Source organism: Loxodonta africana, unplaced genomic scaffold (genome assembly GCF_030014295.1).
Source record: "Loxodonta africana isolate mLoxAfr1 unplaced genomic scaffold, mLoxAfr1.hap2 scaffold_294, whole genome shotgun sequence".
Taxonomy (NCBI): Eukaryota; Metazoa; Chordata; class Mammalia; order Proboscidea; family Elephantidae; genus Loxodonta; species Loxodonta africana.
In genome coordinates this window covers 4,384-31,489 of record NW_026975014.1, presented here as the reverse complement: position 1 = coordinate 31,489, position 27,106 = coordinate 4,384, and the positions used below count along the sequence as shown (strand labels likewise).

The window sequence follows — 27,106 nt, the reverse complement described above, 5'->3', positions numbered from 1 at the left end:
CTCAAGTATCCACCTGATCCAAGAAGCTCACTCATCACCAGCATCCCTCTCCAACCCGTTGTCCAGTACAATCCATGTCTGAAGAGTTGGCTTCAGGAATGGTGTCTGTCCTGGGCCAACAGAAGGCCTGGGGGCCATGACCACCGGGGATCTTCTAGTCTCAACCATATCATTAAGTCTGGTCTTATAAGAATTTGGGGTCTGCATCCCACTGCTTTCCTGCTCCCTCAGGGGTTCCCTGTTGTGTTCCCTGTCAGTGCAGTCATCGGTTGTAGCCAGGCACCATCTAGTTCTGGTCTCAGGATGATGTAGTCTCTGGTTCACGTGACCCTTTCTGTCTCTTGGGCTTGTAATTACTTTGTGTCCTTGGTGTTCTTCATTCCCCTTTGATCCAGGTGGGTTGAGACCAATTGATGCATCTTAGATGGCTGCTCACTAGCGTTTAAGACCCCAGATGCCACCCTTCAAAGTGGGATGCAGAATGTTTTCTTAATAGATTTTATTATGCCAATTGACTTAGATGTCCCCTGAAACCATGGTCCCCAGACTCCTGCCCCTGCTACACTGGCCTTCGACGCATTCAGTTTATTCAGGCTTCTTTGCTTTTGGTTTCGTCCAGTTGTGCTGCCCTCGCCTGTATTGTGTGCTGTCTTTCCCTTCACCTAAAGTAGTTCCTATCTACTATCTAGTTAGTGAATGCCCCTCTCCCACCCTCTTTCCCTCCCCCTTCTCGTAACAACAAAAGAATGTTTTCTTCTCGGCTCAAACAGTTTCTCAAGGTCTTATACAATATTTGTCCTTTTGCAACTGACTAATTTCACTCAGCATAATGCCTTCCGGTTTCCTCCATGTGATGAAATGTTTCACAGATTCCTTGCTGTTCTTTATCAATGCATAGTATTCCATTGTGTGAATGTTCCATAATTTATTTATCCATTCACCTGTTGATGCGCAACTCAGTTGCTTCCATGTTTTTGCTATTGTAAACAGTGCTGCAATAATCATGGGTTTGCATATATCTGTTCATTTAAAGGCCCTTATTTCTCTAGGATATATTCCAAGGAGTGGGATTGCTGGATCGTATGGTAGTTCTATTTCTACCTTTTTTTTTTAATAATTTTTATGTGCTTTGAGTGAAAGTTTACAAATCAAATCAGTTTCTCACACAAAAACCCATATTCTGTCTTTATTTTAAGAAACTGATATCGTTATGACTTTGCAAAACAAACTTTCCAGTTGAGAGATGCTGCTATTGCTATATCCATTATGGGTGTTGAAGAATTTTGCAAAGAAAAAAATACACATTTTATAAATCTTGCATACGATAGTAATTATATTTTCCTTTTCATTTCAGATCAGTCAGGTATAAATAGCCTCACATTCACCGTGACTCACGACGTGGCTCGTCTGGTCCTGTGCAAAGCGAGCCAAAACGTGTCGTAAGATTGAGTATACCCTTGAATTTGTGTCAAGGTCTTTGAGATTGCTCTCACTGCTGACGGATATTGGCAATAGTCCAATTAACTTTGAAGACATGGCATCAAAGACCAGAAAGAGAGTGCACAAATTTTTAAGTATTTCAAAATGAAACCCGTGGTGTTCTATGAAGGGCCTGGCGACAAACATCATAGGATAAACTAATAAAATTATTTCTCACTACATTGTAAACACTATTCCTTTTAATTACCTCACAACTGAAGAAGAAATTACATGGTCCAAATAAAATTTCTTTTTTTACTTACTCATTTTCAAACATAAATTTTTGTGTTAACTTTCAAATTCGAATGTAAATTTTATTTTATAAATTTTACTGGTTTCATAAATTTTCTTTATTTTCCATTATTTAAATGTATTGGCTATGGACATGTTATCAGGAGGGATCAGTCCCTGGAGAAGCATATCTTGCTTGGTAAAGTAGAGGGTCAGCAAAAAAGTGGAAGGCCCTCAACAGCGTGGACTGACACAGTGGCTGTAACAATGGGCTCAAGTATACAATTATTGTGAGGACGGCACAGGACTGGGCAGTGTTTCGTTCTGTTGTACTTAGGGTTCCTGTGAGTCAGAACCTACTCGAAAGCACCTAACAACAATAGTGGCAGAACAGAAATTTTTTTTAAATGCCATAATATGGATATACCATGTAAAATGAAATGGCAACATCTAACTAGAGTGCAAAAAATGAAAACCTGAGAAGATGAAAAGAAAATAATTTGTGAATCCCTAAAGACAATTCCAGAATTAACTCCCTTTTTAAAACATAATGAAGGAGAAGAGAGTTCTTTCCTTGAACACTTGAGTTTAGTGGGTGCAGATCATTGTACTTGCACCAATGGTTCTGAAATTACAAATAGCAATACAACTGTAACAGAATTTGTTCCAAATTCTGCATGCATTCCTTGAGGTAGTAAAAAATTAATAATGGTGTAGAAAGTGAAACGATCTTAGCATCTGAAATTGTTGCATCTGCAGACCACGAAAATAACAGAAACACAGATCCTACTTTGGGGAATAACTTTTCTTGTAATGATGTAAATTATCAGATTGAAAGAAGGCCAAGTGATTGTCAGCATCACAGTGGTCCATTTGAAAATTCATGCCAAAATTTTCTGGGTGGTAAACAAATATCTGTAGCCAGAAGATATTTCTAGGGTGCAAAGCTAGTAGTGGAAATTATGAGAGGGAGTGGCTACCGTCTTCTCCATCAGTGGGTTCTGCATATTGTTTTGTTTGCAAACTATTCAGTCCTAAATCATTTAATTCCTGATTTGCTAAGAGTGGATTTAGCAACTGGCACAACTCAAATACGATCGATAAACATGAAAACAGTTCAATGCACAGAAGTTTTATGTTGTCGTATTTAAACTGAAGACATGGCTTTGGCTTAACTCATGGACTAGAAACATAAATTAACGAAGATTGTCAATACTGGAAACTCATTTTGCAATGCATTATTGTTGTCATTCTAACAATCGCTGAATGCGGACTACCGTTTTGAAGAAGAAATGAAGTGTTTGGGTTACCACAAAATGGAAATTTTGGGGGTTTACTTGAACTTGTTGTTCAGTTTGATGCACTTTTAGTAGGTCAGATCTCAAAATATAATAACACAGGAAAGCAACCCATCGTATGTCTACAAAAATGTGTGAGAAATTAATAAATGTAAAAAGTGATAAAGTTTGATCAACTATTTTCAGCAAAATAAGTATAGCTCAATCCTTCAGTTTATCAGTAGATTCCACTCATGATCTTTCTCATATAGAGCAGCTAAGTATTGTTTTAAGATACATATCTACAAGAGATGGAAAAACCTATTTAGTGATTTGTTACAATTACTAGCTTAAAAATTCATACCAGTGAAGGAGTGGCAAATCAAGTACTTCACTATGTATGCAAAGTTTACAAAATCAGTTTTTCTAAGTGCAGAGGCCAGTCCGATGACAATTCTGCCAGTATGTCAGGGTATTATAAAGACATGCAACAGAAAGTTTTAGAACGTAATGAATATGCCATTTTCTAGCCACATTCTATTCATTCACTTAATCTTGTAGGACATAGCTCAGTAGATTGTTGTCCAGATATAGTTGAGTTTTTTCTACTGTTCAGTTACTCTACATATTTTTTGCCTCCTCTACTTACCAATGGACAGTTTTTAAAACATATTTAGACAATGGCTGAGTATTAAAACGTCTTTCTAATACTTGTTGGAATGCACATATTGTAGCAACAAGTGCAAGTCTGAAATCCTACGCTAAGATTCTAGATGCCTTAGAAAGCATTGCTGAAGACCAGACACACAAAAAAGGGATTCCAAAAAAGAATGTGAAAACATTACCAACAAAATGCAAACAATGGAGTATGTACTTATGATGGTTATGTAAGATAATATATTGAAATACCATGGCTTGGGTCAGGTACACCTTAGCCCTCAGATTGATGTTTTTGCTTTTTAGCACTTTAAAGAGATCTTTTGCAGCAGATTTGCCCAATGCAATGCATCATTTGATCGTTTGATTTCTGGACTGCTGCTTCCATGGATGTTGATTGTGATGCTCCCCCAAAATATGTGTCAACGTGGCTACACCATGGTTCCCTGTATTATGCGATTGTCCATCATTTTGTCATCTGATGTGATTCTCCAATGTGTTGTAAATCCTACCTCTATGATATTAATGAGGCAGGATTAGAGGCAGTTACTATAGTGAGGCTGGACTCAATCTATAAGATGAGGTTGTGTCTTGAGTCGATCTCCTTTGAGATATAAAAGAGAGAACTGAGCAGAGAGTCATACCACCAAGAAAGCAAAGCTGGTAGTAGAGTGCATCCTCTGGACCCGGGGTTACTGTGATAAGAAGCTCCAAGACCAGGAGAAGATTGATGAGAAGTACCTTCCACCAGAGCCTACAGAGAGAGAAAACCTTCCCCTGGAGCTAATGTCCTGAATTTGACCTTATCCCTTACTAGACTGTGAGAGAATAAACTTCTCTTTGTTAAAACCATCTTCTTGTAGCATTTCTCTCATAGCAGCACTAGATAACTAAGGTAACCTCTAAAAACAAAAACCAAACCAGTTGCCCTGGAGTCGAGCCTGACTCATGGTGACCCCATGTGTGTCAGAGTAGAACTGGGCTCTGTAGGGTTTTCAGTGGCTGATTTTTCAGAAGTAGATTACCAGTCCTTTTTTCTAGGTTCCTTTGGGTGGACTCAAATCTCCAGCCTTTGGTTTAGCATCCAACTTCCTTAGCTGTTTAAACCATCCAGGGACTCCATAGATATTAGGAATCAAAAAAAATATCAAAACTTTTTGCTTTCCAGTGGATTCTGACTCATGGCTCCCCATGTGTATCAGAGTAGAACTGTGCTCCATAGAGTTTTCAGTGGCTGGTTTTTCAGAAGTAGATCACCAAGCCATTATTTCATGGCACCTCTGAGTAGGCTTGAATTTCCCACCTTTGTGTTACCAGCTGAATGCTTAACCATTTGCTCCACTCAGGGACTCCACTTGGAGCCATTAAGTGGGTGGTAATTTGTTATGACAACAATAATGATAATACCCAGCTTGCACAGTTTATGAAGCCCTTCTTGTTGTTAGTTGCCCTCAGATCATTCCGAATCATGGTGAAGAACTGGCCTCCAAAGGGTTTTCAATGGCTGTGAACTTTTAGAGGCAGATTGCCAGGTCTTTCTTCCAAGGCACCTCTGGGTTGATTTGAACCACCAACCTTTCGGCCACTAGTCAAGAATGTAAACATTTGCACCACTCAGAGACTCCTATGAAGCCCTTGAAGTAACAAATTAATTGGTAAACTATTGAGGGAGCTGAGATTCTCTTAGTTCAATGCTGGAAATGTCAACATTTCCTCCTGGAACTTTAAGCTGGTAGGAAGGTTACGAAAGGCCAATTTAGAGAACTGACCTGGAGTTATTTCAAATGGTTTTTATTGCCCTTGTAAGCAACTCTTCTGGATAAAGTACTACTTTTGTCAAAGACCCAACTCAAAACCAGCCAGGGTGACATCCGAGGACAATTTCCAGACCTAATTTACCCACAGAGCCTTCACCTTAGAGCACGTCATAAATCTCCCCCATCCTCAAAGGTCCAAGACTCTAGTGGAAGCTCTTTGTGCTTACCGTTGATATTGCAACTCACAGTATCACTTACAGAAAATTAGCTCTACCTCTACAGACTGGAGGGTTGATTTTTACTCCCCCCTGGGGTTGCCTTGTGCTTCTCTCAGCCAGTCCTCTTCTGCCTGCTTAGGCTCAGCCAGTTAATGCCCCATCAATATTCAAATTTCATTGTCTTTTTCTGCTTTTGTTCTCAACAGGATCCTTTAGCCCCAAAGAAAAGTGCTCAACTTTTGGTTCACTGCTAAGCTGTTGTTATTGGGTGTTTTGGAGTTGATTCCAACTCACAGGAACCCCATGTGAGAGAATACAACTGCCCTATTGGGTTTCCTAGGTTGTCATCTTTCCTTTGGAGATATTATCAGGAGGGGCCAGTGCCTGGAGAAGGACGTGTTTTGTAAGGTAGAGGGTCAGTGAAAGAGAGGAAAGTCCTCAACAAGATGGATTAACACAGTGGCTACAACAATGGACTCAAGCATAACAACGTTTGTGAGGATGGCGCAGGACTGGCAGTGTTTCTTTCTGTTGCACATAGGGTCGCTATGAGTCCGAAGTGCTTCGACGACACTGAATAACAATTGTCTTCACAGGAGCAGATAGGTAGGCCTTTCTCCCTTGTAGCCACATGGTGAGTTTGAACTGCCAACCTTTTTGTTAGCAGCCGAGTGCTTAACTGTTATGCCTCCAGAGGTCCTTCACTGCTAACCAAAAAGAAACCAAACCTGTTGCAGTCCAGTCAATTCCACTCATAGCGACCCTAAGGATTCAAACTGTCAACATTTTGGTTAGCAGCTGCAGCTCTTAACCACTACGCCACCAAGGTTACCAAGCATAATAATTATGTAAGCTTTTCACTACTGACATTCAACAGCATGATTTATCATCAGTCTGCTATTTAATTTGTATTAATAATTCTTCATTCTACAAACCTTGACTCAGAGCCTACCATATTCTGGGATGCACTAGAAGACTGTACAGAAATAAACAGGAAGGGGTAAAAGTCTAGCAGGGGAGCTAGGCTTTCCAAATGTACAGTGCATGCCACCTGGAATACAAGCGTGCCATCTACAATGCTGCTAAATCTCCTGGGGACGGTCAGAAAGGTGTCCTGGAAGGGGGAGCATGTAATGGGTCTAGACGAGAGAGCAGAAGGTTCTCAAGAACATGCCAAGGGGAAGAACAAAACCACTCAGAGAGACTAACAAAGGAAATGCTTGAAGGTCGTGAATAGGTAGTATAGTCTGAGGAAGGATGTGTGTACAGAATAGTCTACTACCCATCTATCAGTCTGTCCTACTGTAGTGGCTTGGGTGTTACTGAAATGCTGGAAGCTACGCCACTAGTATTTCAAATAACAGCAGGGCCACCCATGGTGGATAGATTTTGGTAGAGCTTCCAGACTAAGACAGACTAGGAAGAAAGGCCTGGCCATCTACTTCCAAAAATGAACCAGTGAAAAACCATATAGATCAACACAGAACATTGTCCAATTTGCTTGCCTGGACACGTCATCAGGAGGGGTCAATTGTTGGAGAAGGACATCATGTTTGGTGAAGTAGAGGGCCAGCAAGGGCAGGGGAGACTACATTTTGATTATCCATTCATCTGTTGATGAACACTTAGGCAGTTCTGTCTTTCGGCTGTTATGAAAAGCTCTGTAGTGAACATTGGTTTACAGGGTTCTGTTTGCATTCTTGTTTTGGCTTTTTCTGGGTGCATGCCTAGGACTGGGTTTGCTGGATCTTGGGGTCATCATATGTTTAACTTTTTGAGGCACAGCCAAAACTGTTCTGCACAGTGGCTGTAGCATTTTACACTCCCGCTAGCAATGCAGGAAGGCCTGGTTGCTTTAGAATCTGCTAGAGCCATCTACACAGGGAAAGCAAGATTCAAAGACTTTGAAAATGTCTGACCAATGAGGAAACTTATATGTAAGTCTGGAGTGTGTGTGTGTGTGTGTGTGTGTGTGCATATAGATAGGGAGAGAGAGAGACAGAGGAAAGAGACAGAGGCTGGGTTTATTCATGCTGGAAAAATTAAACATGATCTGCAGGGTCATTTTAATTCTAAGTGAGCAAATTCAATTTTCTGTAGAAAAATTCTACAGCCAAAATGAAGAAAAGCATACCACCTGCTGCAGACGTGTTTTGCGAGATTTTTCATTATGATGGGCTTCACGGTTAGAGGCTGTGTTCCTGAGAGGTGAAATAAAAATGTTGCCATTAGGAATGGCATATCTAGGAGACTTTTTGAGAAAAGAGGAAAGTAAATGTCTGTAAAAGGAAAAAAGAGACAGTTCTCATACAGACTTAAATACGATCGTGGCCCCCGGCTCCCTGGCCACCCGAGAGGGCTGCTTGTTCACTGTATTCCTGTGGTTGTAGACAGAACATTCTCTCACCTTCTCTTCCCACCTTGCTCAGAAGAACAATGATCAGAATAGACCCTACATTCTCAAGATGCTTTTATTAATGCAATTCTTTGTTTCTAAAGAATTTTTTTTCCAATAACAATAGAATTACATGAATTTTTTTTTATGCAAGTTTGGATTAAAGTTTCAAAGTTTCCTTCTGGCACAACCTAAAGGTTTGTGGTTCAAGCCCACGCAGCACTGCTGTGGAAGAAAGGCCCGGCACTCTGCTTCCAAGAAGGTTACAGCCAAGAAAACACTGTGGGGCAGTTCTACCCTGGGTTTGCCAAGAGTCAGTGTCAACTGGCAACTGTTTCTGTTTTTTTAGGTGACATAGGTGGAGTTCCTGCGTGACACGACAGGATATACATTTGTATGCACGTATATTTTATGTACGTGTGTATATATATATATGTGTGTGTATATGTATAAGAAGCCCTGGTGGCACTGTGGTTAAAGCACTCAACTGCTAAATGAAAGGTCGGCAGTTTGAAAGCACCAGCAGCTCCTTGGGAGAAAGGTGCAGCAGTCTGCTTCTGTAAAGATTTACATCCTTGGAAATCCTCTCAAGTCACTATGAATTAGAATTGACTCAACAGCAGTGGGTTTTTTTTCCTTTTTTGTATATGTGTGTGTGTATATATATATATATATATAAATCTATGTATGTATGTTTATGTCTGTCATTGTTGTTAGGTGCCATTGAGTTAGGTTGAACTCATAGCAGCCCTATAGGACGGAGTAGAAGCGCCCCATAGGTTTTCCAAGGAGGGGCTGGTGGATGTGAACCGCCCACCTTTTCGTTAGCAGCGCAATGCTTACCCAGGGCCCCACCAGGGCTCTGTATATAAGCATATGCGCATGCTTGGCTTCCCCCACATGTCTGTCAGTTTGACGTACTGTAGGGGTTCTTACACCAAACTTTTGACACCTCCTTTAACAATACTTTAAATCATTTCAAGCCCAAAATGTGTCATTTCTCCTTTTCCGTAACCAGCCCTGGATTTGCTCATTCATTCTTAGCATGCTTGAGATCACTCTGATTCCCATCTCCTCCCTGGCTACCTTCCATCCCCGTTTGTCTTTAAGGCGCATTGTTCCTCATATGAGGAAAGAGAAGCTGGTTCCTCTGCCAAGGAAACCCCCGACCTCTGGAAAAGCTCTCAGAGTCTCCCAAGTGTGTGCAAATAAATTAATTCACTTTAATAGTATAGAAAAAGGTCTGGGAGGCTTGTTTTTACACCAGCCCTGAGAGGCCTGAGAGGCACTTAATTTCAGGTCGCTGAATTGAGCATTGGATCTTGCTAAGTGGTGAAGCGCAGCTCAACCTCGGGGCTTTTCTGAACAAATAACTCTTCTACAGAAACTACAGGTAATTGGAAGGAATGGATTTCGCCTGATTGCCTCTTTGGCCCTGAAAGCAGCAGAAGCCCCCGAGGAGGCGTCTGGGCGCCCTGCTCCTTGCCCCGAAAGGCACCCAGAACATAATGGGAGTGACAGGCTACACTGATCCATTATGGACACACTGCCAGGGCGCAGCCCCACAAGGCCTTCGCAGAGACAGACACTGTGTTTCTGAACGCACTTTTTTAATTCGCAGTTAGTTTGTGCATCAAGGCAAGGAGGAGACAACCGTGAGTGTGCACGTCTGATATCTGTTCCTTTCCCCAACTCGCAGCGAGTAAGGCTTGTCCTTGCTGAGAGGGGTGGAGGGGTGGCTGGAGGTGTTCCAGACCTGCATGCCTAGGCCATCCCCCAGGCAAGGGTTCAAAGGGGAGAGGACGACCTACGTGGGGGGGTGGTTACCGAAGTCTTGGCACTGGTCATACTGGTGGCTGCGGTCCGTCCCCCTGCACCTCTGTGGCTCTGCGGGGGGTACCTGGAGGGTAAGGCGGAGAAGCCCGGTGAACCACGCGGCGCTGGTGCTAATCAGAGGCCGTATGTATTCCGGCGTTGCGGGGCAGCCGGCCAGCTGTCAGGTTTGCTTCCTCGCCATACCTAGTGTGCAGTGCAGAGGGGTCGCCAGAGCATGGCTGGCGCTGCAGGGATTGGTTCCAGGGCAAACTGGAGCCATGGCGGTGCCGCCGGAAGCACCTGGGAACCTGGGGCAGGGAAATAGGGGGTCTCCGCGACTAAGCGATCGGGCACGCGGGTCTAGGCGGGCGTCGAGGCGGGGCCTACCTCACTGGATTCACCTCAGTGGTGCTGGAGCAGTCTGTCGTCCGCGGGCCCTCTGAGACGGCTCCCAGGGCCTTCCCAGATCCACCTGCCCACCGGGTTGTCGCAGGGCAGGTCCACGCCCGAGATGTCGCCCAGATGGGCCAGCAGCAGCTGCGAGAGCCTTCGATGAGCGTGTTGGTTCCAGTGCACGCCATCTGCCTGCCTGTGCTGCCGGAGTGCCGGAAGTGGAAATTCAAGTCCAGCACGTTGAAGCGGAGCCTGCTGGCCTCAGCGGCGCTGTAGAAATTGGCCTCCACCACATCATCCCGCAGGCACGAGGTCGGGGGCATGCCCTCAGGCGGGAGGAAACCCCCCGAGACCGTCTCAGCCACTGGCATGGCAGTGTTCCACACCACGAGAGAGGACTCGGGCAGGACCTAGCGAAGGCACCAGAACAGGGTCTCCAGGTTCCTCCTGTAGCTCCACATGGAATCCTGGCCATACCTGGACAGGTCCCAGAGGCAGGAGTTCATGATGACCACGTCTGGGCCGTGCTCGCCCCTCAGCAGCTCCAGCAGAACTTTCTCCACGTACCGGGAGTAGGCGCGTGTGAGGAAGTAGAAGCGCACAAGGTGGTGTGTGGAGCAGAACTCGCGGACTTCGCGGTAGTGGGTCCCGTTGTGCATACGGCCCCACCCGCCGCCGTGCAGCAGCCTGTCCTGCTAGAAGCTCATCTCGCCCTTGGCCTTCAGGGGACTGCTTGAGAGCAGGCAGTCCTTCTGCAGCAGGAGCACCAGGTCCTTGTACACGGCCCTCTGCACCGAGTCCCCCATGACGACCACGAACTTGTTGTGCCGCAGCTGCCGGACTTCGGACGCCCTCACGTGGACCATGGTGGCTGGGTGAAGGTGGCCTAGCTCCTGCCTTCCCTCAGGGCGGGTCCCGAAAGAGCTCTGGACCGAGGGCTGAGGGGCTGCTGCCAGAGACGGAGAGAAGGCAGGCAGGCTGGCTGGCTGGCGGTTGTGGGGCGGCCGGGCGGGCAGACGGGGGCTGTTTAATGCCGCTGGACTGGCCTGGGCCTGGACGGGGAGGAGAAAGGGGGCAGCGTCCGGGGCCCTGAAAGCGTTCTGCCAATCCTTAGGCCCACGGTGTGACCTCTGAACCCATGGCCCTGCCCCTGTGCCTGGCTTGGCTCCCCTTGGTGGAGGGCAGCGGTGCTGACACTGATGCTGTTGGTCTGGATGGTTGTAGGCTGTTTCCGCCTCAGCCACCACCTGTGCTCCAGGCACTGGGACAAAATCTGTCCACTGGAAGAACCAGGCCACTTCCAGGGCCGTGGCCCAGTCGGTGGTGGATCCACACCCAGGATTTCCAGGCAGTGTAGGCGAGAATACTCAGGAAAACATACTCATCTTAGTTCCACGGTGCTTTCGTCTTTGTTTTCGTTTTGTCTCTCTCTTCCCAATCCCATTGTGAGTACCCCAGCCCTCCTGAGAAATGACAAGAACACATCCCATGACCTGATCACTGTCTTTGTCCCAGGGTAAAGTCTGGAGACCCCTTCTAACACAGTGTTCCAACCGGGGTGTGGGAATCCATACCCACAAGGTACTGGCCATGATGGTATCCCCAAGCAGTCCACCCTTCACACTTCCATCTGCACACCCAGTGCTCCTGAGCTGAGGCCTGGCCACCACACAGCTCCTCTGCATTTATCCAGCATTGCCCTTTGGAGAATCGAAGCAAAGGAACCCTACGGTATGTAACGTAGGTGGACGTTTTACCCTTCCTGGGCACCACCTTCTGGTCAGTCATTCTGCTTCTCTGGGGATCCCCCCGGGGTGTCCAGTGTAGAACTCCTGCCGTCCACCACCTTTTTGCACTAACAAACGGCCTCTGGTGTGGTTCAAGCAGGGTAAGCTTAGTATGCAACTTCTGGCTCTTACAAATTAGGCTCCTATTATACTTTTGTAGGTGGACTTGTGCAAAAAGAGAGCTCCAGCTCTCAGTAAAAGCCCTGAGCTGCACTTGTCTGCTGGTGTGGTGGTAGAACAATCGTTGCTTTGGGAAATGCTCAGACCCTTTTCCACAGTGGCTCCACCAGCCATTAGATCTGTTAATTTTAACATGCTCACTCCTTAAATTATGACACTATCTTCTGGGTGCCCCAAACCATTAAACATATGACTGCTAACAGAACGATTGACAGTTTGAGTCCACATAGAGGCCCCTCAAGTGAAAGTTCTGGCTATCTACTTCCCAAAGGGCATAAACTTAGAAAACAAAAAAACCTGTGGAGTACATTACTACTCTGCAATATCTGGGGTTGCTATGAGCCAGATGTACTGGTCAGTACTTGCTCCATGTACAATGGTCAGTACTTGCTCCACGTACAATGACTTCCTCTCCATTGAATATAAATGTTGACGTCCTGGCTGAAAGCACCATTCCTAATTCTTACTAAGATGTAGCATGATTTCCTTATCCCTTACATACAACTGTTTGTTTTTACATACTGGTGCTGGATTCCTGGCTGAAATCCAAGGCCTAATTCTCAACAGGATATTGACATCAACTTTGATAAAAGAACCCTTCCCTTCCCTCTCTTTAATATAGATGCCAGTATGGGGCATGGTTCTGTAACAACCATGCCCCATTACTTCATAGGGTGTTGATTTAGTCTCTTGGCTCTGTGAATCATGAACTTCTCTATTAGCAGATTCTGGCTGTAACACTCACGTCATATTCCTTATTAAAAAAATATGTGCATGGAACAAGCTCTGTGAACCCTGGCCTCTTGTCTGCTTGAATAGGATGCTAGCTTTCCAACCGTGCTGCCTTTGACTATTTCATTACCAGAATATGGGTCAAGCTCCTGGCTCTGTGAAACCTGATCTTTTTTGTTATTCTTTTTCCTTTGGATATGGTTGCTAACTTCCTTTTTGTAACAACCATGACATAATCTTTACTATTATGTCAATATCTTAGTAAAAAAAAAAACAAAACTAAAGACATAGATATTGTTTTAAGGTTATGGATATTCCCTTTCTAGCTTTGTTTAAATGACCCTTTTCTCACTAGTACATACGTTAAAGCTCTTCTTTATGAATCCTGCCTTCATGTTTCTCTGGGTATAGATGCTAATTTCCAGGCCTCACAAGCCATGTATCTTTTTTTAAGTAGGTTATTAAGGCAAATTTCCTTTCATATGGACTCTGACCATCTTTAATCATGAATATGAATACTACCTATCTGGCTGTACTTACTGTGGCCCCCTTTTCCCTTGGCTATGTTTTATGGATGCATTTTTCTGGCTCAATGAACCCTGACCTTCAGTCTCCCAACATAGGAGTTTCTTGACTCTAACAACCACGGCCTGTTTAATATTCAGATCCAGTTTCAGATTTTTACTCGGATTTGCATTCTTTAAACTCTGTCTTTACGTTTCATAGGATATGGATTCTAGCTCCCTGGCCATGAGAACCATGGGCCATTTTCACTAAAATATGGATGTAGGCTGTTAGCTTTATGAACCCTAATCTGTTTTTGTCCATGAACGTGGTTGCTACTTACCTGCTTGTAGGAAACATAACACAATTCTTAGCACAATTTGAGTCAGACCAGGGCTTTATGAACCCTGATCTTCTCTTAAGTAGTATGTGAATGTAGCTTCCTGGCTTTAAGAAGCATAATGTATCTCTTATTAAAATATGATTTTGGGCTCATGATTCTTTGAACCCTAACCTCCTTTCTCCTTGTATATGGAGGTTGTAGCATTGTGCCCCTCACTTTATGTTAGGATTTGGATGAATTCCAGGTTTTATTAATTCTGACCTCTTATTTCTTTGGCTATAAGTGCTAACTTTATGGCTGTAATGACCTTGACTTCAATATTATTACTATATTCTAGGTAAATATTTAGTCTTAGAGCTTGTTTTAACCCATCGTGTTTTTCTTTGGGTATGCATGCTAACCTCTTGACTGTAATAAATATGCCGTATTTACTGCTGCCCATTACTATTGCCATCAAGTGGTTTCTGATGCACAGCAACTCTATAGGAAGGAGTAGAACTGCCACATGGTTTTCAAAGGAGCGTTTGGTGGATTTGAACTGCTGACCTTTTGGTTAGCAGCTGTAACTCTTAAACGCTGTGCCACCAGGGTTCCTATTGGGATGTGGATTTAGTTTCCAAGTATACATATCTTGAGTTCTTCTTCAGTTGGATATAGATGCTAATTTCCTGGCTGCAATAACCATGACCTGTTTCTTGCTATGATATTAATGCAGGCTCCTGCTGGTATGAACTTTGGCCTCTTATTTTCCCTTAGATAAGTTTTCTAGCTGTCTGATTGTAATACTCTTTGAAGATTACATAACAGGATATGTATCCACACTACCATCTTTGTTGTTGTTGTTTGGTGCTGTTTAGTCCATTCTGACTCATAGTGACTCTGTGTACAGCAGAATGAGACACTGCCTGTCCCTGCGCCATCCTCAAAATGGCTGCTATGTTTTTTTTAATAATTTTTATTGAGCTTTACGTGAACGTTTACAAATCAAGTCAGTCTGTCACATATAAGCTTATATACACCTTACTCCATACACCCACTTGCTCTCCGCCTAATGAGTCAGCCCTCCCAGTCTCTCCTTTCTGACAATTTTGCCAGTTTCTAACCCTCTCTACCCTCCTATCTCCCCTGCAGACAGGAGATGCCAACACAGTCTCAAGTGTCCATCTGATACAAGTAGCTCACTCTTAGCCACCATCTCTCTCCAACCCATTGTCCAGTCCCTTCCGTGTCTGATAAGTTGTCTTCGGGAATGGTTCCTATTCTGGGCCAACAGAAGGTTTGGGGACCATGACAGCTGGGATGCCTCTAGTCTTAATCAGACCATTAAGTCTGGTCTTTTTATGAGAATTTGGGGTCTGCATCCCACTGATCTCCTGCTCCCTCAGGGGTTCTCTGTTGTGCTCCCTGTCAGGGCAGTCATCGGTTGTGGCCGGGCACCATCTAGTTCATCTGGTCTCAGGATGATGTAAGTCTCTGGTTCATGTGGCCCTTTCTGTCTCTTGGGCTCATGGTTATCTTGTGACCTTGGTGTTCTTCATTCTCGTTTGATTCTGATGGGTTGAGACCAACTGATGCATCTTAGATGGCCACTTGTTAGCACTTAAGACCCCAGACGCCACATTTCAAAGTGGGATGCTGAATGTTTTCATAATAGAATTATTTTGCCAATTGTCTTAGAAGTCCCCTTAAGCCATAGTCCCCAGACCCCCGCCATGCTCCACTGATGTTTGAAGCTATCAGTTTATCTCAGAAACTTCTTTGTTTTGGGTCCAGTCCAGTTGAGCTGACCTTCCGTGTATTGAGTATTGTCCTTCCCTTCACCTAAAGTAGTTCTTATCTGCTAACTAATCAGTAAATAACCCTCTCCCACCCTCCCTCCCTCCTCACCTTGTAACCACAAGAGTATGTGTTCTTCTCAGTTTATACTATTTCTCAAGATCTTATAATAGTGGTCTTATACAATATTTGTCCTTTTGCCTCTGACTAATTTCGCTCAGCATAATGCCTTCCAGGTTCCCCCACGTTATGAAATGTTTCACAGATTCGTCATGGTTCTTTATTAATGTGTAGTATTCCATTGTGTGAATATACCACAATTTATTTAACCATTCATCCGTTAATGGGACACCTTGGTTGCTTCCAGCTTTTTGCTATTGTAAACAGAGCTGCAATAAACATGGGTGTGCATATATCTGTTTGTGTGAAGGCTCTTAGTTCTCTAGGGTATATTTCGAGGAGCGGGATTTCTGGGTTGTATGGTAGTTCTATTTCTAACTGTTTAAGAAAACGTTAGATAGATTTCCAAAGTGGTTGTACCATTTTACATTCCCACCAGCAGTGTATAAGAGTTCCAATCTCTCTGCAGCCTCTCCAACATTTATTATTTTGTGTTTTTTGGATTAATGCCAGCCTTGTTGGAGTGAGATAGAATCGCATCATAGTTTGAATTTGCATTTCTCTAATGGCTAATGAGCGAGAGCATTTTCTCATGTATCGGTTAGCTGCCTGCATATCTTCTTTAGTGAAGTGTGTGTTCATATCCTTTGCCCACTTCTTGATTGGGTTGTTTGTGTTTTTGTGGTTGAGTTTTAACAGAATCATACAGATTTTAGAGATCAGGCACTGGTCAGAGATGTCGTAGCTGAAAATTCTTTCCCAATCTGTAGGTGGTCTTTTTAATCTTTTGGTGAACTCTTCAGATGAGCATAGGTGTTTGATTTTTAGGAGCTCCCAGTTATCTGGTTTCTCTTCGTCATTTTTGGTAATGTTTTGTATTCTGTTTATGCCTTGTATTAGGGCTCCTAAAGTTGTCCCTATTTTTTCTTCCATGATCTTTATTGTTTTAGTCTTTAGTTTAGGTCTTTGATCCACTTGGAGTTAGTTTTTGTGCATGGTGTGAGGTATGGGTCCTGTTTCATTTTTTTGCAAATGGATATCCAGTTATGCCAGCACCATTTGTTAAAAAGACTATCTTTTCCCCAATTAACTGACACTGGCCCTTTGTCAAATATCAGCTGCTCATATGTGGATGGATTTATACCTGGGTTCTCAGTTCTGTTTCATTGGTTTATGTGCCTGTTGTTGTACAAATACCAGGCTGTTTTGACTACTGTGGCTGTATAATAGGTTCTAAAATCAGGTAGAATGAGGCCTCCCACTTTCTTCTTCTTTTTCAGTAATGCTTTGCTTGTCTGAGGCTTCTTTCCCTTCCATATGAAGTTGGTGATTTGTTTCTCCATCACATTAAAAAATGTCATTGGAATTTGGATTGGAAGTGCATTGTATGTATAGATGGGTTTTGGTAAAATAGACATTTTTACTATGTTAACTATCCATGAGCAAGGTATGTTTTTCCACTTAACTAGGTCCATTTCAGTTTCTTGTAGTAGTACTTGTAGTTTTCTTTATATAGGTCTTTTACATCTTTGGTAAGGTTTATTCCTAAGTATTTTATCTTCTTCGGGGCTACTGTGAATGGTATTGATTTGGTGATTTCCTCTTCGATGTTCTTTTTGTTGATGTAGAGGAATCCAAGTGATTTTTGTATGTTTATCTTATAACCTGAGACTCTCCCAAACTCTTCTACGAGTTTCAGTAGTTTTCTGGAGGATTCCTTAGGGTTTTCTGTGTATAAAATCATGTCATCTGCAAATAGTGATAACTTTACTTCCTCCTTGCCAATCCGGATACCCTTTATTTCTTTGTCTAGCCTAATTGCCCTGGCTAGGACTTCCAGCACGATGTTGAATAAGAGTGGTGATAAAGGGCATCCTTGTCTGGTTCCCGTTCTCAAGGGAAATGCTTTCAGGCTCTCTCCATTTAGAGTGATGTTGGCTGTTGGCTTTGTATAAAAAGATGCCCTTTATTATGTTGAGGAATTTTCCTTCAATTCCTATTTTGCTGAGAGTTTTTATCATAAAAGGGTGTTGGACTTTGTCAAATGCTTTTTCTGCATCAATTGATAAGACCATGTGGTTTTTGTCTTTTGTTTTATTTATGTGGTGGATTACATTAATGGCTTTTCGAATATTAAACCAGCCTTGCATACCTGGTATAAATCCCACTTGGTCGTGGTGGATTATTTTTTTGATATGTTGTTGAATTCTATTCGCTAGAATTTTGTTGAGGATTTTTGCATCTATGTTCATGAGGGATATAGGTCTGTAATTTTCTTTTTTTGTGATGTCTTTACCTGGCTTTGGAATCAGGGATATAGTGGCTTCATAGAATGAGCTAGGCAATATTCCATCATTTTCTATGCTTTGAAATACCTTTAGTAGTAGTGGTGTTAACTCTTCTCTGAAAGTTTGGTAGAACTCTGCAGTGAAGCCATCCGGGCCAGGGTTTTTTTTTTGTTGGGAGTTTTTTGATTACTGTTTCAATCTCATTTTTGGTATGGGTCTATTTAGTTGTTCTTCTGATTGTGTTAGTTTAGGTAGGTAGTTTTTTCTAAGAATTCATCCATTTCTTCTGGGTTTGCAAACTTGTTAGAGTGTACTTTTTCGCAATAATCTGACATGATTCTTTTAATTTCAGTTGGGTCTGTTGTGATGTGACCCATCTCGTTTCTTATTTGGGTTATTTGTTTCCTTTCCTGTATTTCTTTAGTCAGTCTGGCCAATGATTTATCAATTTTGTTAATTTTTTCAAAGAACCAGTTTTGGCTTTGTTAATTCTTTCAATTGTTTTTCTGTTCTCTAATTCATTTAGTTCAGCTCTAATTTTTATTATTTGTTTTCTTCTGGTGCCCGATGGATTCTTTTGTTGCTCACTTTCTATTTGTTCAAATTGTAGGGACAGTTCTCTGATTTTGGCTCTTTCTTCTTTTAGTATGTGTGCATTTATCATTACAAATTGACCTCTGAGCACTGGTTTTGCTGTGTCCCAGAGGTTTTGATAGGAAGTATTTTCATTCTCGTTGCATTCTATGAATTTCTTTATTCCCTCCTTAATGTCTTCTATAACCCAGTCTTTTTTGAGCAGGTTATTGTTCAGTTTCCAAGTATTTGATTTCTTTTCCATAATTTTTGCGTTATTGATTTCCACTTTTATGGCCTTGTGGTCTGAGAAGATGCTTTGTAATATTTGAATGTTTTGGATTCTGCAAATGTTTGTTTTAAAACCTAATATGTGGTCTATTCTAGAGAATGTTCCATGTGCACTAGAAAAAAAAGTATACTTTGCAGCAGTTGGATGGAGTGTTCTGTATAAGTCAATGAGGTCAAGTTGGTTGATTGTTGTAATTAGGTCTTCCGTGTCTCTATTGAGCTTCTAACTGGATGTCCTGTCCTTCTCCGAAAGTGGTGTGTCAAAGTCTCCTGGTATAATTGTGGAGGTGTCTATCTCACTTTTCAGTTCTGAAAAAGTTTGTTTTATGTATCTTGCAGCCCTGTCATTGGGTGTATAAATATTTAATATGGTTATATCTTCCTGGGCAATTTTTCCTTTTATCATTATGTAGTGTCCTTCTTTATCCTTTGTGGTGGATTTAACGTTAAAGTCTATTTTGTCAGAAATTAATATCGCTACTCCTGCTCTTTTTTGCTTATTGTTTGCTTGATATATTTTTTCCATCCTTTGAGTTTTAGTTTGTTTGTGTCTCTAAGTCTAAAGTGTGTCTCTTGTAGGCAGCATATAGACGGATCGTGTTTCTTTATCCAGTCCGTGACTCTCTGTCTCTTTATTGATGCCTTTAGTCCATTTACATTCAGCGTAATTATAGATAAGCATGTGTTTAGTGCTGTCATTTTGATGCCTTTTTATGTGTGTTGTTGACAATTTCATTTTTCCACTTACTTTTTTGTGCTGAGACATTTTTCTTTGTAAATTTTGTGTTCCTCTTTTTCATAGTATCTGACTTTATGTTTGCTGAGTCGTTATGTTTTTCTTGGTTTTTATTTTGAGTTGTGGAGTTGTTATACCTCTTTGTGGTTACCTTACTATTTACCCCTATTTTTCTAAGTAAAAACCTAACTTGTATTGTCCTATATCGCCTTGTATCCCTCACCATATGGCAGTTCTATGCCACCTGTATTTAGTCCCTCTTTTAGATTATTATGATCTTTTACATATTGACTTCAATGATTCCCTGTTTTGAGTGTTTTTTTCTTTTTAAAATTAATCTTAATTTGTTTTTGTGATTTCCCTATTTGGGTTGATATCAGGATGCTCTGTTCTGTGACCTTGTGTTGTGCTGGTGTCTGATATTATTGTTTTTCTTATCAAACAATTTCCCCCTTTAGTATTTCTTGTAGCTTTGGTTTGGTTTTTACAAATTCTCTAAGCTTGTGTTTATCTGTAAATGTCTTAATTTCACCTTCATATTTCAGAGAGAGTTTTGCTGGATATATGATCCTTGGCTGACAGTTTTTCCCCTTCAGTGCTCTGTATATGTCATCCGATTGCCTTCTTGCCTGCATGGTTTCTGCTGAGTAGTCTGAACTTATTCTTATTGATTCTCCCTTGTAGGAGACCTTTATTTTATCCCTGGCTGATTTTAATATTTTCTCTTTATTTTTCGTTTTGGCAAGTTTGATGATAATATGTCTTGGTGATTTTCTTTTTGGATCAGTCTTAAATGGGGTTCGATGAGCATCTTGGATAGATATCCTTTCGTCTTTCATGATGTCAGGGAAGATTTCTGCCAACAGATCTTCAACTATTCTCTCTGTGTTTTCTGATATCCCTCCCCGTTCTGGGACTCCAATCACATGCAAGTTATTCTTCTTGATAGAGTCCCACACGATTCTTAGGATTTCTTCATTTTTTTTAATTCTTTTATCTGATTTTTTCCAGCTATATTGGTGTCAATTCCCTGGTCCTTCAGAGCTCCCACTCTGCATTCTAATTGCTCGAGTGTGCTCCTCTGACTTCGTATTGCGTTGTCTAATTCTGTAATTTTATTGTTAATCTTTTGGATTTCTGAATGCTGTATCTCTATGGATTCTTGCAGCTTATTAACTTTTCCACTATGTTCTTGAATAATCTTTTTGAGACCTTGAACTGCTTTATCAGTGTGTTCCTTGGCTTTTTCTGTAAATTGCCTTATTTCATTTCTGAGGTCATCCCTGATGTCTTGAAGAATTCTGTAAATTAGTTTTTTTTTTATTCTGTATCTGGCAATTCCAGGATTGTATCTTCATTTGGAAAAGATTTTGATTCTTTACTTTGGGGAGTTGTAGAAGCAATCATGGTCTGCTTCTATATGTGTTTTGATATCGCCTGCTGTCTCTGAGCCATCACTAAGATGTTGTAGTGATTTAATCTATATTTGGTCACTGAGTCTTGTTTTGTTTTCTTTCAATGTACGTAGATGGGCTACTAGATTGCGCTGTCTTGAATGTTGTAGCCCTTGACTCACTTATGTCCTATTACTAGCTGGTTTGGGCTGTTACCAGATATGTGAACCTAAGAGTCCATTCACTATTCTTCAGTAGAATCTGATTTTGGGGCATCAAGTGTGTGGAGCAGACTGTTACATTTCCACCTAGAGAAGAACTGGTGATAGTTTTGTACACCAGATTCTAGTAGCAGCAGGGGTTCATACTCCAGGGGGGGCAGGATGCTGACAGGCTTCCCCCAAGTGCCAGTCGGGTAGGTATGTCTCTATTCCTAAAGCACTTCGGTGGGTGGGCTCTGCGGCTGTACCTTAGATGGCTGCTATGTTTGAATCCATTGTTTGCAGACACTGTGCTAATCCATCTGGTCGAGGGTCTTCTTCTTTCTTGCTGGCCCTCTACCAAGCATGATGTTCTTCCCCCCGATAACATGTCCAAAGTGTATGAGATGAAATTTTTCCATCCTTGCTTCCAAGGAACACTCTGCACTTCTCCCAAGACAGATTTGTTCATTCTTCTGGCAGTTCATAGTATATTCAGTATCCTTCTCCAACACCATAACTCAAGGGCATCAGTTCTTCTTCAGACTTCCTTATTCATTGTCCAGCTTTTGAATGCCTATGAGGTGATGGAAAATACCGTGGCTTGGGTCAGGTGCACCTTAGTCAAAAAAGTAACACCTTTGCTATTCAACACTTTAAAGAGGTCTTTATGCAGAAGATTTGCCCAGTTCAGTACATCATTTTATTTACTGACTGCTGGCACTGATGGTGTATCCAGGTAAAATGAAATCCTTGACCACTTCCACCTTTTCTCTGTTTATCATGATGTTGCTTGTTGGCCCGATTGTAAGGATTTTTCTTTTCACTATGTTGGAGTGTAATTCATACTGAAGGCTGTAGTCTTTGATCTTTACCAGTAAGTGCTTCAAATCCACTTTGCCTTCAGTAAGCAAGGCAGTATCATCTGCCTCTCTCAAATTATTAATGAGTCTTCTTGCAATCCTGATGGCACACTTTTCTTCAGATAGTCCAGCTTCTCACATTATTTGATCAGCATATAAATTGAGTATGTACGGTGAAAGGATACAACCCTGATGCATACCTTTCCTGATTTTAAAGCACACACTATTCCCTTGTTCTGCCTGAGGAACTGATTTATGGTGTATGTACAGATTCCACGTTAGCAAAATTAAATGTTCTAAAATCCCCGTACTTCACAACGTTATCCACAATTGTTATGAAAGGAAGGCCCCCAACAAGATAGACTGACACAGTGGCTCCAGTAATGGGCTTAAGCATAACACAAATTGTAAGGATGGCACAGGTCCAGGCAGTGTTTTGTTCTGTTTTATATAGGGTCACTATGAGTTGGAACTGACTAGATGGCACCTAACAACAATGACAACTACTTTACCAAATATGATTTCCTTCTTCAAGGACTGGTCCCTCCATAACATATCCTAAGTACATGAGGTGAAGTCTCACCATCCTTGCCTCTAAGGAGCATTCTGGCTGTGTTTTACTTCTCCCAAGCAGATTTATTCCTTTTTCTAGGGGTCCACAGTATATTCAATATTTTTTGCCAACACTGCAATTCAAATGCAACAGTTCAGTCTTCTTTATTCTTTGTCCAGCTTTCGCATGTACATGAGGGACTGAAAAAACCATGGCTTGGGTCATGAGCACTTTAGACCTGAAAGTGACGTATTTGCTTGTTTACACTTTAAAGAGGTCTTTTGCAACAGATTTGCCCAGTGCAACAGTTCTTTTGATTTCTTGACAGCTGCTTCCATGGGTATTGACTGTGGATCCAAGTAAAATGAAATCCTTGACAAATTCAATCTTTTCTTGTTTTATCATGACATTGCTTACTGGTCTGCTTGTGAGGGTTTTGTTTTCTTTAAATTGAGGTGTAATCCATATTGAAGGCTGTAGTCTTTGATATTATGAGTGTTTCAGGTGCTCTTCACTTTCAGCTAGCATAGTTGTGTCATCTGCATATCGCTAGTAGTTAATGAGTCTTCATCGAATCCTGATGCCCTTTTCTTCTTCATAGAGTCCAGCTTCATGGATTTTTTATTCAGCATGTGGATTTAATAAGTATGGTGAAAGGATACAACCCTAAGGCACCTTCCTGATTTAAAACTATGCAGTATCCCCTTATTCTATTGAAATGACTGTATGTTGGTCTATGTAGTTTCCTCCTCAAAACAGTTAAGTGTTGTGGAATATCCATTCTTCGTAATGTTATTCATAATTTGTTATGATCCATACAGTTGAATGCCTTTGCACAGTCAGTAAAACCGAGGTAGATATGTTTTAGGTATTCTCTGCTTTCAGCCAGGATCCATCTGACATCAGCAATGATATCCCTCATTCCATGTCCTCTTCTGTCTGCAGCTTGAATTTCTGGCAGTTCATTGTTGATGTATTACTGCATTTGGTTTCAAAAGATCTTCAGCAAAATTTTACTTGTGTGTGATAGTAATGGTATTATTTGATAATTTCTGCATTCTGTTGGATCACCTTGCTCTGGATTGGGCACAAATATCAATTTCTTCCTGTTGGTTGGCCAGATTACTATCTTCCAAATTCTTGGCATAAATGAGTGAGTGCTTCCAGCTCTGGGTCCATTTCTTGGAACATCTCACTTGATATTCTGTCTATTCCTGGAGCCTTGTTTTTTTCTTTCTTTCTTTGTTTACCAATACCTTCAGTGAAGCTTGGACTTCTTCCTTCAGCACCTTCGGTGCTTGATTACATAGTCCTTCCTGAAAGGGCTGAGCGTCAACAGATTCTTTTTGGTACAATGACTCTCTGTACTCCTTCCATCTTCTTTTGATGCATTGTGTCATTTGATATTTTCCCCATAGAATCTTTCAAAATTGCAACTTGTTGCTAGGCAAATTTAGTCAATACTGACTCATAGATAGAACAAAACACTTCTCAATTCTGTGCCATCCTCACAATTGTTGCTATGCTTTTGCCCATTGTTGCAGCTACTGAGTCAATCCATTTCATTGAGGGTCTTCCTCTATAACCAAGCATGATGGCCTTCTCCAGGGACTGATTCCTCCTGAAAATATGTCCAAAGTATGTGAGATGTAGACTTGCCATCCTTGTTTCTAAGGAGTATTCTGGTTGTACTTCTTCCAAGACAGATTTATTCATTCTTTTGACATCATGGTATAGTCGATTATCTTCTACAACAGCCAAATGCAAAGGCATCGATTCTTCTTCTGTCTTCCTTATTCATCGTCCAGCTTTCACTGCATATGAGGTGATTGGAAACACCATGGCTTGTGTCACATGCACCTTAGTCCTCAAGGTAAAAATTTTTATTTTCACCACTTAAGAGAGGTTTTTTTCAGTAGATTTGTCTAATGCAATGTGTCTTTTGATTTCTTGACTGCTGCTTCCATGGCTGTTGATTGTGAATCCAAGTAAAATGAAATGCTTGACAACTTCAGACTTTTCTCGATTCATCATGATGTTGCTTATTCGTACAGTTGTGAGGATATTTTTGTTTTTATTGAGGTGTAATCCATACTAAAGGATGTGGTCTCTGATCTTAATAAGTGCTTCAAGTCCTATTCACGTTCAACAAACAAGGTTGTGTCATCTACATAACACATGTTGTTAATATTTTTTTCCTCCAATCCTGATGTCCCCTCCTTCTTCATATAATCCAGCTTCTCAAATATTTGCTCAGTATACATATTGCAACTTAAGACTTGAATTTTCTCTTCCGTTCTTTCAGCTTGAGAAATGGTGAGTATGTTCTTTCCTTTTGGCTTTTGTACTCAAGGTCTTTGCACCCCCACGTCTGTCAGTTTGTCATAATGTGGGGGCGTGCGTGTTGCTGTGATGCTGGAAGCTATGCCATTGGTGTTCAGATACCAGCAGTGTCACCCATGGAGGACAGGTTTCGGCTGAGCTTCCAAACTAAGACAGACTAGGAAGAAGGACCCTGCATTCTATTTCTGAAAAACATTAGCCAGTGAAAACCTTTCGAATAGCAGCAGAACATTGTCTGATATAGTGCTGGAAGATGAGCTCCCCAGGTTGGAAGGCACTCAAAAGATGACTGGGGAAGAGCTGCCTCCTCAAAGTAGAGTCCACCTTAATGACATGGATGGAGTAAAGCTTTCGAGACCTTTATTTGCTGATGTGGCACAACTCAAAATGAGAAGAAACAGCTGCAAAAATCCAGTAATAATTGGAACTTGGAACGTATGAAATATGAATCGAGGAAAACTGGAAATCATCAAAAATGAAATGGATCACATAAACATCGATATCCTAGGCATTAGTGAGCTGAAATGGGCTGGTATTGGCCATTTTGAACCGGACAACCATATAGCCTACTATTCTGGGAATGACAACTCGAAGAGGAATGGTGTTGAATTCATGGTCAAAAAGAACATTTCAAGATCTATCCTGAAATACAACGCTGTCAGTGGTAGGATAATATGCATACAGCTACAAGGAAGACGAGTTAATATGACTGTTATCCAAATTTATGCACCAATCACTAGGGCCAAAGATGAATAAATAAAGGATTTTTATCGGCTACAGCAGTCCAACATTGATTGAACATGCAATCAAGATGCATTGGTAATTACTGGCAACTAGAAATTTTTTTAGAATGTAAAAGTTGGAAACAAAAAAGAAGGACCAGTAGTTGGAAAATATGGCCTTGGTGATAGAAACAATGCCAGAGATCGAATGATAGAATTTTACAAGAACAATGACCTCTTCATTGCAAATACCTTCTTTCACCAACATTAATGGTATCTATACACATGGACCTCACCAGATGGAACACACAGAAATCAAATTGACTACATCTGTGGAAAGAGACAATGGAAAAGCTCAATATCATCCATCAGAACAAGGCCAGGGGCCAACCGTGGAACAGACCATCAATTGCTCATATGCAAGTTCAAGCCAAAAATGAAGAAAATCAGAACAAGTGCATTGGAGCCAAAATATGAACTTGAGTGTGTCCCACCTAAATTTGGAGATCATCTGAAGAATAGAGTTGATGCATTGAACACTAGTGACTGAAGACCAGACGAGTTGTGGAATGACATCAAGGACATCATACATGAAGAAAGAAAGAGGTCATTGAAAAGACAGGAGAGAAAGAAAAGACCAAGATGGATGTCAGCGGAGACTATGAAACTTGCTCTTGAGCATTGAGCAGCTAAAGCAAAAGAAAGAATTTGTGGAGTAAAAGAACTGAACAGAAGATTTCAAAGGGGATCTCTAGAAGACAAAGTAAACGCACATTATAATGACATGTGCAAAGAGCTGGAGATGGAAAACCAAAAGGGAAGAACACACTCGGCATTTCTCAAGCCAAAAGAGCTGAAGAAAAATTCAAGCCTCGAGTTGCAATGGTGAAGGATTCCATGGGGAAAATATTAAATGACACGGGAGGCATCAAAAGAAGATGGGAGGAATACACTGAGTTATGATACCAAAAAGAATTAGTCGAAGTTCAACTATTCCAAGAGGTGGCATATGATCAGGAACCGATGGTACTGAAGAAAGAAGCCCAAACTTCTCTGACGGCATTTGTGAAAAACAAGGCACCAGGAATTGATGGAATATCCATTGCAATGTTTCAACAAACAGATGCATCGCTGGAGATGCTCACTCATCTATGCCAAGAAATATGGAAGACAGCTTCCTGGCCAACTGACTGGAAGAGATTCATATTTATGCCTAGTCCCAAGAAAGATGATCCAATTGAATGTGGAAATTAGAGAACAATATCCTTAATATCACATGGAAGCAAAATTTTGCTGAAGATCATTCAAAAATGGCTGCAGCAGTATATCGACAGGGAATTGCCAGAAATTCAGTCCGGTTTCAGAAAAGGATGTGGAACCAGGGATATCCTTGCTGATGTCAGATGGATCATGGCTGAAGGGAGAGAATACCAGAAGGGCGTTTACCTGTGTTTTATTGACTATGCAAAGGCATTTGAC

At 41.7% G+C, this 27,106-nt stretch overlaps 1 pseudogene; it reads right to left on the bottom strand.

Moving 5' to 3' along the window:
• Positions 1–10,231: 10,231 nt before the first annotated feature.
• On the bottom strand, positions 10,232–26,576 carry LOC135229449 (PC-esterase domain-containing protein 1B-like; annotated as a pseudogene).
• Between the last annotated feature and the right edge of the window lie 530 nt (positions 26,577–27,106).